Consider the following 18,596-nt stretch of genomic DNA (forward strand, 5'->3'; position numbering starts at 1 on the left):
TGTGAAAAACCCCCAGCTGAGGACAAAGGACTATTAACGACCCAAAACCACATAGGCTAAGTGGACAACACCTCCAGTTTCAGGTCTAACTCCTCCCCCAATGAGCGCATATATACCAGCTCTTAGACCAGCTATTTCAGAATTGACAAAGCCTCTTGGATAAGAGGTGAAACGTCTTCCAACTTTAAAACCAAGTCCAGATGACATCCCCTAAACCTACTACAATTTTTCTTGTGAGCAACAATTGACAAAATCACCCCACAAATACAAAAATAATATTTATTAATTTCTTTAAAGACATTTTTTCAATAATTCTAAAAGACATGTTTTTTTTCAATTAATTTGATGTAATGGGGTTCACAGGGATACAGTCTAACTTATAATAAAATAAAATAAACCCTTTTTATGGTAGGTCAAAATTGCAACCTCTGTGCCAGCACAAGTTCATATAAAACATATTGGCAATGAGTGTCAAGCCTCCAAAACAGTAAATTTTACAAACTAGGAGACTGAATTTATTACTCAAAAAACCCACAAAAATTTAATTGCAGGTCTAGTCAAACATAACATTTCAGTTTATTCCATTTACAGATTGCACTTCTTCATAAAAAGTCATCTGGGAATACTTAACAGTAAAAGCAAACAAACTAAGTACAAGTCCAATTAAATGCATTAAGTTCATCCAGTTATAATCCTCTTTATTATCATCCAGTTCCAGTTAATGATAACTGTATTCACATGATGCCAGAAGTGGCCTCTCCCGCAGACTGAGTTTCTGCATTAGTCAATCATCTTCAGCATGCAGGAGGTGATGAGCCACAACTGAGAGGAAGGACTTCCTGAAGGCGGAAAGGAGCTCCGGCAGAAACACTCCCAGCAGACTTGTCAAAAACACAACGCGTCTTATTGTCTTCTTAAGCTGTTTTCCTTGACCTCCAGGAAAAATGTCTCGAGGTTGAGGAAACGTTCATGAGAAGGTGGAGCGAGTTAGAATAGGGTTCCCCGAAAAGGACTTCACTGCATACCTTCTCAGAAAAGGAGTGTTATTTATATTATATGTGAGGACTAAATCTATAATAACATTGTTGATATTTAAAACGAAAACGGTACGGATTCAATCTTTCAAATGTTGGCACTATTATGCCAGAGCAATCCAAGGTAAATTAGAACCATTACATTTCATAGTCTTCATTGATTTTTCTCTTTTTCTCAGCTGATTGGAGTTAAGTGAAAAGGAAAACACTAATAAAAAAATACAAAAAATACACTTGATTTTTTTAAAAAAAAGGGCGGTGGTGTATAAAAATTATTTTGGAGTTCTATCAATGCATCCACCATATATCATTATGGTTACTTCAATATCATTATATATATAATGATATTGAAGTGAAACTCAAGAGTTATGCATGTTTTAGCATACGGTTGTTCACATGGTCTGCTGTCTGCTGCCTGATACTAGCACATTTACCTGCAGTTGAAATGGAGCAAGTGGTGCAAATCTTCCTCCAGGCTTTTTCATTCACAGCTGAATTCCAATATATGAAATCTAGTTGTCATATAATTCCGGCCGGGCACAAACTGCGATTATTGGTGTCTCCTTCATGATCACTTTTCAAACGGTTGGGACTTCCGTGGCTCTACCCATCCAAATCCAAGTCTCTGCTTGGTCAAAGTTCAACTGATTTAACTTCAGCGTGAGTTCAATGGCTAAGCGTATTGTACATAGAGAGTCCCAAAAACAGACTTGAAAACTAACGTCGCGACACCGGGATGGGAGAATTTTTGAACGCAGAATCTTGAAACGCATGTTACATAAACTTTTCATTGGACGTTGTCGCTTGAATGTGCGTCGCCGAGCCCAGTGTGAATGTAGCATCAGTCACAACTGCCCTTACGGTTGGATATGGGCTGTTTGTATATCAAGGTCGTAGACTGTTCGGTATATCAAGGTCATAGACTGTTCGGTATATCAAGGTCATAGACTGTACGGTATGAAGGTCGTAGACTGTTCAGCAAGCCTGTAGAGCGGAATGCTGTGGGTGAGGGGTCGTAACAAACACTTCAACCACATGATAGAGGGAATTTAGGATAAAGTTAGTGAGATGCTGTGCAATCGAGAAATTTTGACAATCAGGCCGTAGTTTGTGGGGGATCTCTACGGGCACGTACCGATGACCTTTCCTGCACACCCCTCGCATTTATTTGCACGCAGTCTGTAAGGTGCAAATATTACACATCTTAGTAACAACTAAAGTGTGGCGTAGGTGCATCATACAACAGTCTCACCTGTATGTTATAGTGTCTCAATACTTCAGGACACACTTGCCACGCGCTCAACAATGGTACGTTCTTATTTCATGACGTCTCTTGAGGTGCCCAAACCTCAAAGGAACTGCAAGACACACCTGAGCTCCCCTTAAGATGCAACTGCTCCTATCCATGACCCTCCAAAACCCCCAAACACCCACAGGAACCACATGGTCCACCTGCATTCGGGTGGCTAAGGCTTTACTTGTAATTTTGAGGGTAAGAAGACTTCAATCAGCTTCGCACAACTAAAAGTTTATTCCCCTGCTGAAAAATCTACAAATTACGATTAGATGAATGTGCTCTCCTGTGAATGCAACTGAAGGGCTTTCTTCAGAGTTTAAGGATAATGTCTGGGATCAGGCCAGAGGCTGATTCATTGCTCTGAAAAGAAGATACCGAAGGAAACAACACTAAATTTTTACGAGGGGCTTGAAATGTCTAAATAACCGGTGAAGTCAATGTTAGATGGATCATTTCTGGCTTGCTTTCACTTACTGAAAGTCCAGATTCTCCGTCTGATGAAGCAGGAATTCGCTCAACATCCAATCATTTATTTACTTGACTCTCTGACCTCGCTCAGCATTCTGAGTACACCTTTGCCATTTACCATTTGATAATCAAAAATGGGGCAGATCTAACACACAAACAAGCTCGGAGGTTTAGCCCCTATTTTTTCAGGTTGTCGACAAAATGAAGCACAAATGTCACATTTTGCTCATAAATTCTTTGTCTTCATGCACCATTGCGAGCAGGCTTTTCCAAGCCCGTTTGCAACATAAACAGTTCCGTTTGCATTGAGGTGTTGAGTGGAGCCAAGATTTAGGTGAGCTGGGGGAAATCTGTGATTCAGTGTCAGGACTGGCCGTACCGCGCCTGTAACACGTTTATGACACTCCGGAGGAAAAAAAAAACGAAAACACATGCCGCACATGTTAAGGAGATTTTCACAAGTCGGCCTAACAAGAGATGCGATCAAATTCTCCACGCTTGGACGACATGTCGTTGTTGATTGCGTCCATCTTTGCAATAAATGATCGTGTCATCCCTTTTTCTATTTAAGAGCCATTTAGAAAACCTTTTACAAGCCGAGTTTGCTTTCAAAGTCTGAATAAAATCTCCGCCCTAAAGTTATGTGGGTGTCCGCTTCAGGGAGAAATCAGGTTTTCCATTTAAGTAACTTCACACGATTCTGCTCTTCAAGGCAACTACTACTCTCTAAAAACTGATTTAAAAGATGTTTTGCTCCTCATCTCAGAAGCTTCTTCAGTTTCCGGGAACTTTTACCATCATTCATTATTTTTATGTATTAAGCACTAATAAAAAAACAAGGAAGGCATTTTTGCAGAACAAGTTCAACCCAATTCCTGCAAATTGCTTGTGTTGTGAGCAAAAGACACCTTCTAGTGGACGGTTTCAAAGGTTCATTTGTTTCTGGCCCTCTGAGCATTTATTTTTACTTATTTCAGGGGTTTGGGTTTGTTCAGGAGTTTTGTTTAGTGTGATTGCACTTTAGCCATTGGCCTCTAAATTACACAAACCCAGTCTTGGAGGGTCGGTGTTCTGCTGGTTTTCTTTCATTCCTCCTGATAATCACCAGACTTTGCCAGTTAGAAGCCGGGAGGGCAGAGGTGTTTGAAAAACAGTTATTGAGGCCAGAGGTTGATTTCTGTTGCTCTGGGTTATACTGTAAAGAAAGGAGGTGATAGCGGAACGAGCAACAGCAAAAGCCTAATTATTAAATCTACTGCCACTGTGCTTGACAGTTTACATGGGTGTTTGTGGTCAGGGTGTGAACTGGAAAAGAATTACAATCAGATGTTTATTCGATAGTTTTCATGGTGGAGTAGTGGCTCACACTCTCGCCTCTAAAGGACAAGGTGCTGGTTCAAACCCTGGTTGGGTCCTAATGCACAGTCCAAAAACATGATTCACAGGTTAATTGATGATTCTGAATTCTCCCTATGTGTGAGTGTGAGGCCCTGGAATGGACTAGCGACCGGTTCGGGGTGAACCCCACCTATGTCCAACAGTTGCTGGGATAGGCTCCAGCAACCCCATGATCCTAAAATGGAGTTTCAGATAAAGGATGAATGCATGGATGGTCTCAAAGCTTCAGTTCAGACAGCTTTTATTCAGATCCAGGATTTTGATGATGTCAAACTTTGTGCTGCCACTACTCTTTAACCCCTATAAAAGACTATGAAGAGCAGGAATATCCAGTCCCCTGGACATGAACAGAAATTCGAACACATGGTTACTACTTTTTTTTACCCTTGTGCTGACCCCACCCTTGCATTGACGTGTTCTCCCTACCATGTCAAAGGTGGATAAAGGTGGAAAGATTTCATGTAGTCCATGGACACCAGTGAAGATCACAAATCATTGAAGAAAAAAGGTGCAGCGCACTGTCGACTGGGTCTAGATGACCCAACTCCCAATGGTGAAGTGCCTAGGATAGCACAAGGGTTACACGGCAAATTAGATATTACTGATCTCCCAAATAAAAAACATGATAAATGTGAATCTTTTGCACGGTTTATTTATGAATCCGCTAGATTCTGATGATTAAAAACTTGGATGGTTTACAAAACATACATTTAAACAGGCCTACAGTTCTTTGAAATACAAAATCCTTCAAGCTCAGTGAATTGCGGTCTATATTGACCAATCCAGAGAGCATCGATGAACTCTAGTTTTTCGAAGAGACTTCTGGGAAATTTCTAGAGCTCTGCATTTTGGAATCGTAGATTTGGACATCCTGAGAAAAAAAGGCAATCGTCCTATATAGTGCACTCAGTAGTGAGTAGAGAGGGAATTTGGACTTGACCTATGTCGGTTCTGTTTTTTACGACGTCACTTTTGAAAGCGTGCAAAAGCCAGCAAAAGTCTGCAGCCCCTGCTGTTTTCTCTGCAGTCTGACCTTCAGGTAAACCTGCTGGAAAGTCCACTCCAGAGATGAATGGGGAACGCTGAACTGTTTTCGTTTGTGAGCAATCTCTCTGACTCTCCAATGAGGCACTTTGGTTTGATTGGAGAAGACCAAAAAGCTGCCAAAAGTGGACTCTTCCAGAAGGTTCTCAGACTTGCTGAAAATCAGTTGATCAAGTGTGCTTACTTAGCAACAGCTGGCTGCAACCTATTCTATTAATTCAGATACAATTTATCTTACCCTTTTTTTATGTATTTTGGCTTACTTTCTGCAAAATAAATAATGACAAGGTTAAAAATGTAAATTGTTGCTGTTCGTCTGAGTTTACATTGTTTTAAGAGCTGATAAGAAGCAGATGAATCATCAAACCTCCAGGGACTGAATTTGCTTGAACACAGACGATTATTATCATTTCAATGATAAAAAACTGGGATCTGTAAGGTAACGTTGCAGAACTAAAAAGCTGCAAACAGATCTGTTGTTTGACCCCTGCATGACATGCAAACTCAAGGCAGCCTCTGTAATGAACTCTGTCACTTTCATGCAAGTTAAAGAAAGCAAACAAGCCCTTTCTATCAGTTCATAAATAATTTACTGCTGCGGATGACATGTGGCCTGTTCATCATGCCTCTCCTCTCACATCTCACACATGTCGATGCTGCCAAAGTTCTCCCCCAACGCGACCCATCTCCTGCATCCATTCTCATGTATTCACAGTCCTTTTAAGCAAATCTCCACAGAAAGAAAGATCATGATTGAAACCAGTCCTCCTAATGTGAAACCTCTATTTCATTCCACTTACGTTTGAAACGTCGCTGTAATTTGATTAAAATGGATTGACAGCCCGGAGAGTTAGTGTCAGTGCAGCAGTGGGAAAAAGAGTGTTTCTGATTTCTCGTGAGGAGAATCCTTCACCTCCCCGGCTCTCCTTTGAATACAAGGGCAGCGGCTTTCATCTGCTCCTAATGCGCCGCAGATTCCTTTCAGCTCCCCATAATCTTTTACCGTCATCTCTTTTTTTTTTTTCCGTGGGTCTCTTCAGTGCCTTTCAGTTCATCTCATGCAAACGTACCAGTCGCATTCAACAATGAAGTGACGGCACTGCAAACTGCTAAATAAACCAAGGAGCTTTGAATCACACCGTGGCGGATCCCACAATCCATTTGACCAGGCTTTAATGGCACAGAGCGACTGCTAATTTAATTGAATCAGCAAGAAGACAAACCTTTCATACAGAGCATATGTGAGAGTATAGTTTGTGAAGATGCAACGCTCTGTGAAGTGTGCTTATTTTACGCAGCTGTGGCAAAGAAATCCTCCAGCCAAACAAAACCTCAGCAGAGTAAGAGAATACTTCAACACTTGCATGTTTACTCTCTTGCCAAGATGAAGATTAATACCAGCGTCAGATTTGTGTGACGAATATGATGATATGAAAACTGGACCGACTCCTGGAGGTTCGTCTGCCAGGCCAAAATTATTCTTACATGCAAACTCACATAACCCCCCAAAAAACATTTCTTTTGCAGAGAAAGAATGACATCATGCTGCATTCATTTATTTTTGACAGAATTTTTGCGATAAACTCGACTGAGTCAGCCTCACTTCTCATTTCTCTGAGTTAAACTGTTTTGCGGTCAAATATGAGGAAGGTTGAGATCGACTCTGCAGCAAACCTGTTTACAAATAAAACGCGGCCTGATCCGGGAAAATCTCACTAAACCACTGAATCCAATTCTCCTACCGCTCTGGCTGCAGAAATAGTAAATATATGAATCCCCTAAATCACAGAAAACCCCCCCTCCTCTCTTCAGCTGCAACAAACCCGCTTCAGATGTTTCCTGATGCTATTTAGGAAGGTTGCTCAATAATGAAGAGGAATGCTGTTTATTTTTTTCCTCAACAAAATTGTTTCAGGCTGCTAATATTTCTGGGATGTCTTGATTGAACAGACCTCTTCTGTACTTTCATGGAGGTCATTGAATCAGACGGCTGTCCGGATTCGTTGGCTGCAGTTCTTCTGTGAAAAGGTGACGTTGCTGCTGCTCCTCGCTGGATCATATGAGATAAACAACAGAAAAGCCCCCACGAATTGAGAAGAGAGGTGAGCTTTTCAAAGTAAAACAGGAACTGGACTAAGAAGCAGACACATCTAAACCTTTTATTTTACATGGAAAATGTAGGTTTTAACTCTTGTGCTATCTTAGATGACCCCACCCTTACATTGACATGTTCTTCCTACCATGACAAAGGTGGATAAAGGTGGAAAGATTTCATGTAATCCATGGACACCAGTGAAGATCACAAAACATTGAAGAAAAAAGGTTCAGAGCACTGTCTAGTGGGTCTAGATGACCCAACTCCCAATGTTAAAGTGGCTGGGATAGCACAAGGGTTTTAAAGACCCACTCTGATAAATAAAAGGGAAAAAAAAAGCCTTTTGGATGTTTTTAACATGTTCTTGGAGCATTTTTCTCATAATGAAGGATATATATGGATATATATATATGTATGTATGTATGTATGTGTGTGTGTGTGTGTGTGTGGGTGTGTGTGTGTGTGTGTGTGTGTGTGTGTGTGTGTGTGTGTGTGTGTGTGTGTGTGTGTGTGTATGTATATATATGTAAAGAAAACTCTCAGTAAGGGAGCAAGTTTTTCCCACCCACAACTAAGAGGTAAATTTCTTTCAAACTTCTGCCGCTCTGCAGAAACTATGTCCTAGAAAATACTACACACTTTTTTAGATTTTTGCTAAAACCTGCAGAATTTTTACGCAAAGAACACTGGGGATGCTTTAAAATAGATTAAAAGAAGATCAGAGTGGGACTTTAACTAAAACAGCACCCAAAAAGTGATGAAACATTTTGAAAGAAATTGGTTGTTTTATTTCTTGCAGCCGGTGTTTCTTACCCCCTCCCCCCCAAACTTTCATTTTAATCAGCGTTTTGTTTTGATTGCAGGCCGGCCCTCCCTTTGAATTCCTGTGCAGCTCGCTTCTGTTCACATAACTGAATCAACACGTGCCACAGGGTGCAGCGCTCTGATCCTTGATTAACCCAATTACCAATTCCAGAGGAGGAGGCCTCGATGTCAGAGCATAAAAGAAAAAGCAAACTTCATATTAAGCCCAGTGGTGGTCATCATTGAATCCCTGTAGCGGAGCTTTGGATCCGCTTCATGATTACTCGGCCATAAGTATCATTCCAGCTCGTGTGTCTGGCAGAAGATACGCTTTTGTTAAGCCCAGCTTCTCTGCAGACCGAGACGCTTGTTGCAACAGTAGAAGATTGAGCGATTATTGTGCAACATCCTCCATGCTGGAGCAGCTCACAGAACAGGTGTTCAAACTGTTATTTTCCTCCCTACAACTCTGTTTTTTTTTTGTTTTTTTACTTTATCCATCATCCCTTACACATGTGTAAACCAAAGCGCTCTGTAGCTTTTTTATGCATTTCTTTCAAAAAAAAAAAAAGAAACCCTGTCTGCTTCTGGTTTTCATTGAGATGAATTGTGTTCAGGGGAAAAGAGTTGCTTTTGAATTTTGAGCCCATTCAACATACTTTATGGGAAAGTATTGAACCGAGTTAGGATTTCATACAGAGTACAGTTGTTTTCGCAAGAAGGAAGGGATTAAATGTCTTTGATTTCTGATCCCTTTTTCAAGGAAAGTTCCTCCAAGTGTGGAGTCACTGAATACATTTCCAGTGACTCTCTGCCATTGAAAGCTTGCCAACCATTGAGGGGTAGGTTTTAATTGACTCATTGTCCACAGACCTGGGATGTTCACAGGCATCGCCGAGGGCAGAATACCTCTCCTCAGGAGCTGCTGTTGAAGGGAACACCTCTCTTCTGAAGCCAATAATTGAATCGATGGGAGGTTTTTGAATGATGCTTGGAGGAAGTCCCTTTCCTATTTAAATATTCATGGATCTGTAGCCTGCAGGGGTGAGACAGGAATCCAAACCTGAGTACAAAAATAGCAGCTCAGTTTCCCATGTCTGCTTCTCATTACAATACATGCTCTGGAACCACCTAACCGAGGTTATTTGGTCTCAAAAGATGAGCCTGAAAGCAAGCAGCATTTCCCACCATTACAATGTTTTGCATAAATATCACTACAGACATGAACGACATTTGTGCAATCCCCTTTTCCCCTCCACACAGACTTTCAAGTGCAGATAATGTTTGCAACTCGTGTTGAAGATGTTGCTTCTGGCACCATGTCAGCAGATTCAATGAAACATGGATCCAGCTCACAGAGTACCAAAAAAAAGAAAAGAAAAAGAACCAAACCCCAGAGGAATGCATAAGAAAGCAGCTTTATGAATGATTTAGACTTAAGACTAACAAATCCTTGAGTTTTGTATCACAGGAATAATGTCACGTCGCTTTAAGCAGTTCGGTCTGCATTAGCATTTGATGACATTCAGAAAATTAGCAGCCCTTTGGAGGGAAATGTTAACAGAGGAAATGATTGGGGAAAAAAACGCAAAATTAGAAAAAAGATGGAGTCCTTATAGAAAAAGAAGGTAAAACTAAATTCTAGCCCTGAAAGACAACTTCCTTGATGTGAATCATTAGAGGTGATGAAAGCTGCCAATAAAGCTTTTTCCAGACCTCCCCCCTGTCCTGACCAGAGTCAAATGCTCATTAGTGTTGTAAAATTTCAGCACACTGTCAGGTGTGGAGTCCTGGCTTCCTTTAGATGCTTTTAATTGCACGTCTGACCTGGGTGTCGTTTGATTGTCAGCTTGCAGAGGTGTAAAAAAAAAAATCTGCACAACCTTGAAAGATGCTCAAATGAAAGAAAAAAAAAGCTGTTGGAAGTAAATCTACCATCTGCGTTTGAGCCAACAAATACAGACTGAGTCTGGGCTGGAGGGAAAGAAGCCTCTTTAGGGGGAACAAAAGGCCATGAATTGTCTGTGCCGTGTTTCTTTCTGCGTGCTATATCTCCTTTCTCTGCACAAACGCTTTTTCAGTCGAGGATTTAATTAAGCAAGTGTAAAAGGTTTGTTTGAGGAGAGACAGGAAGCAGTGAAACGATAATAAAAACTTGGTTTTGGAGCCAAGAGTTAAAATGCGTTCTGCTAAAAAAACTTCTCACATTTCTGTCTGCTAACTTCTTCAAATCATTAATAAATCTGACTAATATATTTTTTGGAGTATTATTGCATGTTTTTTTTCATTGTTTGGTCAGGGGTGCGACTTATACTCAGAAGCGACTTGTGATATTATTTTAATTTTTTTTTTTTTTTTTACAAAAGTAGGCTCATTTAATCATAATTTTCTCACTAACAGCCTGTGGCCCTTTAGCGTTTCTTTCCCAAAAAGAACCACTAGAGGACACTGTAGGTGTGTGTATAAATATTAGCAGAAGAAGAAGTGCTGTCCTAAACAAACATGGGGGAGAATCAGATTGTTCTCCTTCTGAACTTTAAAATATTTTTCTTCTGCATCAAGACATTGTGATTCGTCTTTTCTATTTTTTCCTTCCTCTGACTAAAGCGGGACAGCAAGTCATCACACTGGGTTCCAGAGACACGGAAGTGGCCCTGAAAGCTCCGTCATTCAGACGCAGCTCTTGCAGTGGATGGTAAAGATTGCTGTAAAATGAACCTTAATAATGCGAACTTAAAAAAAAAAAGACAAAATAAACTTGACAGTAGCTCCTCCCACACATGATGGGAATATCTAGTTTGTGAACACTTATTTGGACAAACATTGAGCGTCAAATTTGAGGTGTGTCGAAGGCGAATTTGACTCGTGAATGGCGTTCGGCGTGAACGCAACCCTTTTCTGGGTTTGGTAGATTGGTTCCAAAGAGTTGCAAATTTCTTCAAAGGGTGCGACTTATGCATGTTTTTTTCTTAATATTATGCATTTTTTGGCTCTTGCAACTTATACTCTCGAAAATGCGATACATTTGGGTCAATAAAGCCTGTGGATACCTAACTGAGCTATTAAATATAACCCCCAGAAAATTAAAAACACAATGTTTATTTCCGATTTCTCTTAAACTAATAAAATAAAGTCCATCCTAAAAAATGTATGAAGCAGCTCATAATCGTGGTTGTTTCGAGCAGCGAAAGAAAATGTCAGAGGATTCCAGGCAGCAGTTCTGAGGTGGGAGACAAAGTGGGACATGAAGCATCGTATCCCCAGGGTCCCATTTAGAATCTGGGGGATAGAAACATTCGTCAGCTCAATCTTGTGTGACCAATTCTGCACATACAGAGCTGAAAAAAACAAAAAAAGAAGTCCAGTCTACAGGAGACTTCAAACAATCAGAGTCCCTATGTTTATGACTCCTTCATTAGGTCCTGTTGACATCAGGGAGCATAAATCTTATTACAGAAACAAAGTCCAACGACTTTAATCAGAAATTTGTTAAACTTCCTGCTCTGTTTTCAACATTTTCTTTAATTACATGAAAGAATCCTTAATATTTAAACAAACCCTGGGAGTATTTATAGGTAATCTTCACCAGTAGCAGTGTTTCACTGCATTTCTACTTACAATAACATGGTAAAATAGTGGGGACTAAAATGACTTGATTGCATTCACCTGTGTGTTTAGACAGATTCCTGTCTCAACTGTGCCACCAGATCGTCTCATGCGCTGTTTAATTTCCCAGCATGTATTAATCTGCAAGTGTCGTGTTTTGATTTGTTTTTAGGAACCCCTTGTATTTTTGACCTGGTTCCTGGTTCTTGGAGTCTGTGGAACATCTTCCCTCAAAACTTTAGGAAGTTGTTCAGCTTTTTTTATTTTGGATTAAGCTGCAACTAATAGCTGGGTTAAGATCTCTCAGATCTCCCAAGACATTTCTTGGGTTGAAAAAAATGAAATAGCAGCACAGCTGGCTCCATCTCACCTACTTAAACCCTTATTTAACCTTATGTGTTTGCTCTAACCACCACGCCTGAATAAAAAAAAAAGTTCATGAACATTTTCGCTCTACAGGTTCACTGATCACTCTACAATCTTGATGTTTTTGGTCCTTCTTCGTGCCCCGTGCAAGTTTGCCCATTTTGTAGCCCGCAGACAGCCTGTATCCTCCCGTAAGGGCAGTTATGACTGAAGCTTAAGTAAGTGTAAAAATTTTATTCTGACTGAACCATTGGTTTTTACATTTAAGTAGATTTAGAAGGTAAATCAGCACTCTTGCTCAGATACATTGGATGGGTTTTATCTACTTTTTTCTAACATTTATTTTAGACCTTTCTAGTCAGTAGGGTTCATCTTTATCTATGCAGAATCCCTTTGAGATGGACCCTTTCTGACTTCAGCCAGCAGCTCCAGGTTTAATCCACTCTGACTGAAAGACCCACGACAATGAAAATGGTATTTTTGGTGCTTTTAACATGTTCTTGTGGCATTTTTCTGATGATGGAGGACACAATTAAGCTTTAAATTGCATACATCAGTATTTCTTTATCAAATTGTTGTGAATCAGGAGCAGATGGAATAATGCCATTTGAAAAAGCTTGTAGATTTGATATAGAAACCACAACGGCAAGCCACAAGCTCCCGGCTCTGCTTCATTCTGATGCACCCACATGCAGACAAATAGATCTATGTACGTCCTTGTTTTCCATGTGGCTCAAAACTGTATGGCTGGATGGCTCTAATAATGCATTGGTAATAGTAGGTTGGGGGTGTGAGGGGCAGTAAGGTACCAGGAGAGCATGTAAACAGATGGATGTAGGGGTGGGCTTTTCTTCACCAATGGTTCTGCCCATAACTCAGAGGTAAATTTCTAATGAACTACTGCTGCTCTGAAGGAAATATATCCTTGGTGCAGCGGTAGGGTGGTCGACCTCTGATCAGAAGCCCTGCCTGCCCATGTGTGGAAGTGTCCTTGAGCAAGACACTGAACCCCACATTGCCTCTGGTGGAAGGTTGGTGCCAGTGTATGAGGTGCCGTGTAGGACATTATTCAGAATTAGCATTCACATACACATGTGAAATCTCTCACACACACTAGTGAAATGCTTGTATACATACAACTGAAAATGTATTCATTCACATACACATGTGAAATCTCTCACATACACATGTGAAATCTCTCACATACACATGTGAAATGCTCTCACACACACTACTGAAAATGCTCTCACATACACATGTGAAATGCTCTCACACACACTACTGAAAATGCTCTCACATACACTAATGAAAATGCTCTCACACACACTACTGAAAATGCTCTCACATACACTACTGAAAATGCTCTCACACACACTACTGAAAATGCTCTCACATACACATGTGAAATGCTCTCACACACACTACTGAAAATGCTCTCGCACACACTACTGAAAATGCTCTCACACACACTACTGAAAATGCTCTCACATACACATGTGAAATGCTCTCACACACACTACTGAAAATGCTCTCACACACACTACTGAAAATGCTCTCACATACACATGTGAAATGCTCTCACACACACTACTGAAAATGCTCTCACACACACTACTGAAAATGCTCTCACATACACATGTGAAATGCTCTCACACACACTACTGAAAATGCTCTCGCACACACTACTGAAAATGCTCTCACACACACTACTGAAAATGCTCTCACATACACATGTGAAATGCTCTCACACACACTACTGAAAATGCTCTCACACACACTACTGAAAATGCTCTCACATACACGTGAAAATGCTCTCACATACACATGTGAAAATGCTCTCACACACACTATCCAAAATCCTCTCACATACACATGTGAAAATTTCAATAAAAACGGAAGGCATTTCAGTAGAAACAACATTTTTTTTTTACTTTATTGTTAGAAACGAAGTTGCTCGACTGAAGGCATTTCAGTGGAAATGAACCTGTGTCCGAATTCCTGCCCTGATCCCTAACTACTAAAACCCTATAGTGCAGAACTATATATAGTTCTCTGAATTTAAAAGCAATTCAGACACCCGTGCTCAGTACTTTTTTCTTTTGGGTGTTGTTCATAACGCGCTTGACACGGAAACAAAGTGGTGCATTACCGCCACCACCTGGTCTGGAGGCGAACTACTCCTATTTAACGCGGAGAATGACACTTATTTGTCAGAGTAAAAACATAATAAATATGAACATTTTACAGAGACTATTTATGAATCTGCTGTGTTCTGATCATGGAAAACGTGACTGATTTATAAATAATTAAATTACAAACACTTTGGTGTTGATTTAATGTATTTGTTCATAAATAAACCCCCAAGTTATTTTTTCATGCCAATATTTATTTTGTTTTTGTGCCACTGAACGATTAACGGGCTCTTGCAAGGAGGCATTTTTTTCTGTAGTTTTCTTACACCTTACTGAAAATGGCTTTGAAAATGAATCTGTCCGTGTTCCTGGCAATAATTCAACCGTTTTTCGTGAGATCAAACTGAAAACGAGCAGATATGCAGCATCACAGGACGGCAAGGAGAAGCAGACATCTCAGAAGATTTCCTCTGGATGCCCTGACCAGACAGAATAACTTGTGAGTTAAACTTAAAGCTTTTTTTTTAGTTAAACCTAAACTTTAACTTAAACTTTGTTACTAATCATGCTCAAGGTTACACAGTCTGCTGAGTAAGAGTTTAACATTCTTTTTCAAGTGACTTGTGTAGTCCAATTACATGAAACACTTGTGAGTTCAAAGTTTAGAATTTTTTATTCAGAGTCAAACCATATCACTTGTTTTAAACAAAAACAAAACAAAAACTTTCATTTTTAAAAGTTTAAATGAAAATCCAAAAACCCAGCCAAATAAAAACCACGAGATTTTCCAGAATTAATAAATACTTCATAATCTAAAATGTAAGACATCAAAATAAATAGAAACATTAAAAAAATGTGATTTAATTTCCTCAATGAAATAATTAATGTTGCATTTTCCAGGGTCTTCCACGTCTCTACTGCTTTACCAACACAAAGGTGTCTGTCCTGGCCCTTTACGCTGACGGTCAGTCCGACACAAGACTGGATTTTCGGTTGACCCGCAGGACCATCGAGCATCTGGGTCGATGGTCCTGAAGCATCAGCTTCGGGTTCCTCACACTCTGGGGGGTCACAGGAGACTGACGTCCTGGTGTTTCTTTTCTGGCTGGCGTGTGGCACATCTTACAGTGTGGTAGCCAGAGTCTTTGACATGACACGGTCCACCGTGAGCGATGTTGTCCACAGGACGGCAGACCGCATCCTCCAGCTGATGAGCAGGGTCACCCAGCTTCCCAGTGGGAATGAACTACCATAAGTCGCCTCTGGATTTTAGCAGCTCGCTTGGTCTTTCTCCTTCCAAAGGGTCACAAGGAGCATTGATGGCTGCCACATAAGAATAAAGGCCCTAAAAGATAATGCAGCTTGTTATTTTAACAGGAAGCTTTTTTATTCCATTAAAATGCATGCTGTATGTGACTCTAATGCCAAATTTATAGATATTTTTGTTGAGAATCCAGGATCAATCCATGATTCACAGGTTCTACGTAAAAGCCCAATTTATGTAAATCAAACAAACCCACCTGAAGGATCCTTTTGGGTGATGGTGGGTATCCCTGCATTGCACATCCCATCATGCTGCTGACACCCTACAGGGAACCCATGAGGAATGCCATTGAGGCAGTTACAACCAGAACCACTCCAGAACACGCTCTGTTGTGAAGAGAGCATTTGGCATGATAAAGATGAGGAGGAGAGCAATATTTCTGGGGGCACTGGAAGTAAAACCAACCTTTGCAATGAAAATCATTGCCTGCAGTTCAATTCTGCACATTCTGTGCATCAGCAAAGGCGACTGCTTAGCCACAGATGTTGAGCCACAGCAGGACAACACCAGGAACATGCAGGACGAGCAGAGTCACGTCTGTCTGCAAGGACAAATCTTTGCTTTCCTTTCAGCTCCAACTGTGACACACATGACTCTAGAAGACCAGGATTATTGTTAACATGTATAAAAATAAATATTAACATATAAAACGAAATTCTAAATATGTACATCTGATATTTATATGAAAATCCTTTTAAGATTGTTAAAAATAGCTCAGATTTAAATAATACATGTAAATTATTCATTTTTGTTCATACATTTATTAAACAAATTGGAAAAACAATGGCTGCATTACATTTTAAAACAATAATTTCAACTCAAGTAAACTTAACAGACTCTCCTGTCGCTGTTCCTCCCTTCTAGCCCTTTCCTCCTCTCTCTTCTGGGTCTTTAACATAAACCTTTAACCCAGTACGACAACGATTAACCGTTTATTAAAATGAAGTCAAATCTGATCATATGTCTCTACCCATCTGGCACGAGCTAGCTTGAAAACAAACAGGCTATCTTTCTCCATCCGCAAATGGATCGGATTTTCCTCATCCTCGTCTGTCCCTACATATATGAACACATTTAAAACATGTGTTAATAACTTGTGACTACGGTTAGAAGTCACTGCTTTTTGATGTAATATCTAGCGTTTGTTTTTAGCCTTCGGCGCTAATTCGCGTTAGCGTTAGCATTACTGAAATTGATGAGCTTCAAAACAATCTAGGTTGTTGATTGAGGAATATAACATATTAAACACATCATCTTAAGTATTTACAAATATATTTTACAACAGATACTGGATGTTTTTTAATATACTTACACGTTTCGGTGGTTTTCCTTGCGCAACCGGCTGCCATTTTCGAATGATTCAGACGAATGATTATCTCGCGATAATCAGCCAACTTCCGTTTCTACTGAAATGCCTTCCGTTTCTGTCGAAAATTTCAGTAGTGTGTGTGAGAGCATTTTCACATGTGTATGTGAGAGGATTTTCACATGTGTATGTGAGAGGATTTTCACATGTGTATGTGAGAGGATTTTCACATGTGTATGTGAGAGGATTTCAGTAGTGTGTGTGAGAGGATTTCAGTAGTGTGTGTGAGAGGATTTCAGTAGTGTGTGTGAGAGGATTTCAGTAGTGTGTGTGAGAGGATTTCAGTAGTGTGAGTGAGAGGATTTCAGTAGCGTGTGTGAGAGGATTTCAGTAGTGTGTGTGAGAGCATTTCACATGTGTATGTGAGAGCATTTTCAGTAGTGTGTGTGAGAGCATTTCACATGTGTATGTGAGAGATTTCACATGTGTATGTGAGAGATTTCACATGTGTATGTGAGAGATTTCACATGTGTATGTGAATGAATACATTTTCAGTTGTATGTATACAAGCATTTCACTAGTGTGTGTGAGAGATTTCACATGTGTATGTGAATGCTAATTCTGAATAATGTCCTACACGGCACCTCATACCAGTGTGTGGCAGCAGAGCCATCAGTGTGTAAATGTGTGTGTGTGGAACTGTGATTGTAAAGCGCGTTGGGCCTTCGTGGAAGGTAAAATACGTGCTATACAAGCATACGTCATTTACCATCTTTTTTTTTGGCTAGAAATGGCATAAATTAAAAGACAACTGGGAACGCTTTTTAAATAGCTCAAAGGAAGATTGGAGTGGGACTTCAACCTGACAATAATAATCCTAAATCACCCAGAGTGTTCTGCTTTCATGTATTTCTTTCTAATCTGACATCTGCATGAATGACTCCAACACTCATAAGTGACATTAACACAGAGCTGCTCATCTTGGGGGGGGCACAATGCTCTCTTCACAGGTGATGTAACCATCTCTGATCATAAGGAGACATAAAAATCCCCTGATGTTTGCAAGATTCAGGACTGGCTTCTTCTGCACTCATGGAGGCGGTACTGCTTTAAAAGTTAATGTGCGAGGAAAACTCCCACAGTGGCACATCAGAACTGTACTGATTGAAAATCTTCATGAAGGCTTCTGTTGATGTTTCTAGGGTTCATTAGGCTTCAAGCAGGTTAATCTGAGATTCACAAGTCTTCTGAGTGAAGTTAGGAGCTCCCACAATGTTCACTCTTGCACATTATTGTTTGAACAGATGAGTGTTGGATCTTCAAACATCTGGAAACTGAACTGGACCTGGAGGTTCACAGACATTTTTGTAATGTCCTGGAAAATTAAACTTAAAGGGTAATAATTGGCAAATAAATAAATAAATAAATAAATGATTAAAGTTGACCATAAATAAAGTGAAAACAGCACAATAACAAAAAAGATATTTTGGTGAAAAGTGCCAGCGTCGGGTCTCGAACCAGCGTGCTCCTGCACCAAGGATTCGCCATGACTTTCAACGGAGGCAAAAATCCTGAAAATCCTGGAATATCTCGAAAAGTTCAAGGATTTGATGGACCAAAAGTCATAGCTGGAAAAAGCTGAGAGTGCTAAACATTTTAATAGTTGAATGGTTAAAATAGCTCACAACTTGTAGAAGGACCTCTTAGGTTCTTCTATTTTCA

The 18,596-nt window shown here is 40.1% G+C and overlaps 1 long non-coding RNA gene across 1 annotated transcript; it reads right to left on the bottom strand.

Annotated features, from left to right (window-relative positions):
- Window positions 1–14,898: 14,898 nt before the first annotated feature.
- On the bottom strand, window positions 14,899–17,014 carry LOC144988629 (uncharacterized). Its single transcript, XR_013652571.1, has 4 exons — window positions 16,881–17,014; window positions 15,974–16,163; window positions 15,765–15,894; window positions 14,899–15,589 (listed from the first exon to the last, which is right to left on the bottom strand). It is a non-coding gene; the product is annotated as an uncharacterized LOC144988629 (long non-coding RNA).
- Window positions 17,015–18,596: the final 1,582 nt, after the last annotated feature.

The sequence above is a fragment of the Oryzias latipes genome, chromosome 21 (genome assembly GCF_053564925.1).
Source record: "Oryzias latipes strain Hd-rR chromosome 21, Olatipes_Hd-rR_3.1".
Taxonomy (NCBI): Eukaryota; Metazoa; Chordata; class Actinopteri; order Beloniformes; family Adrianichthyidae; genus Oryzias; species Oryzias latipes.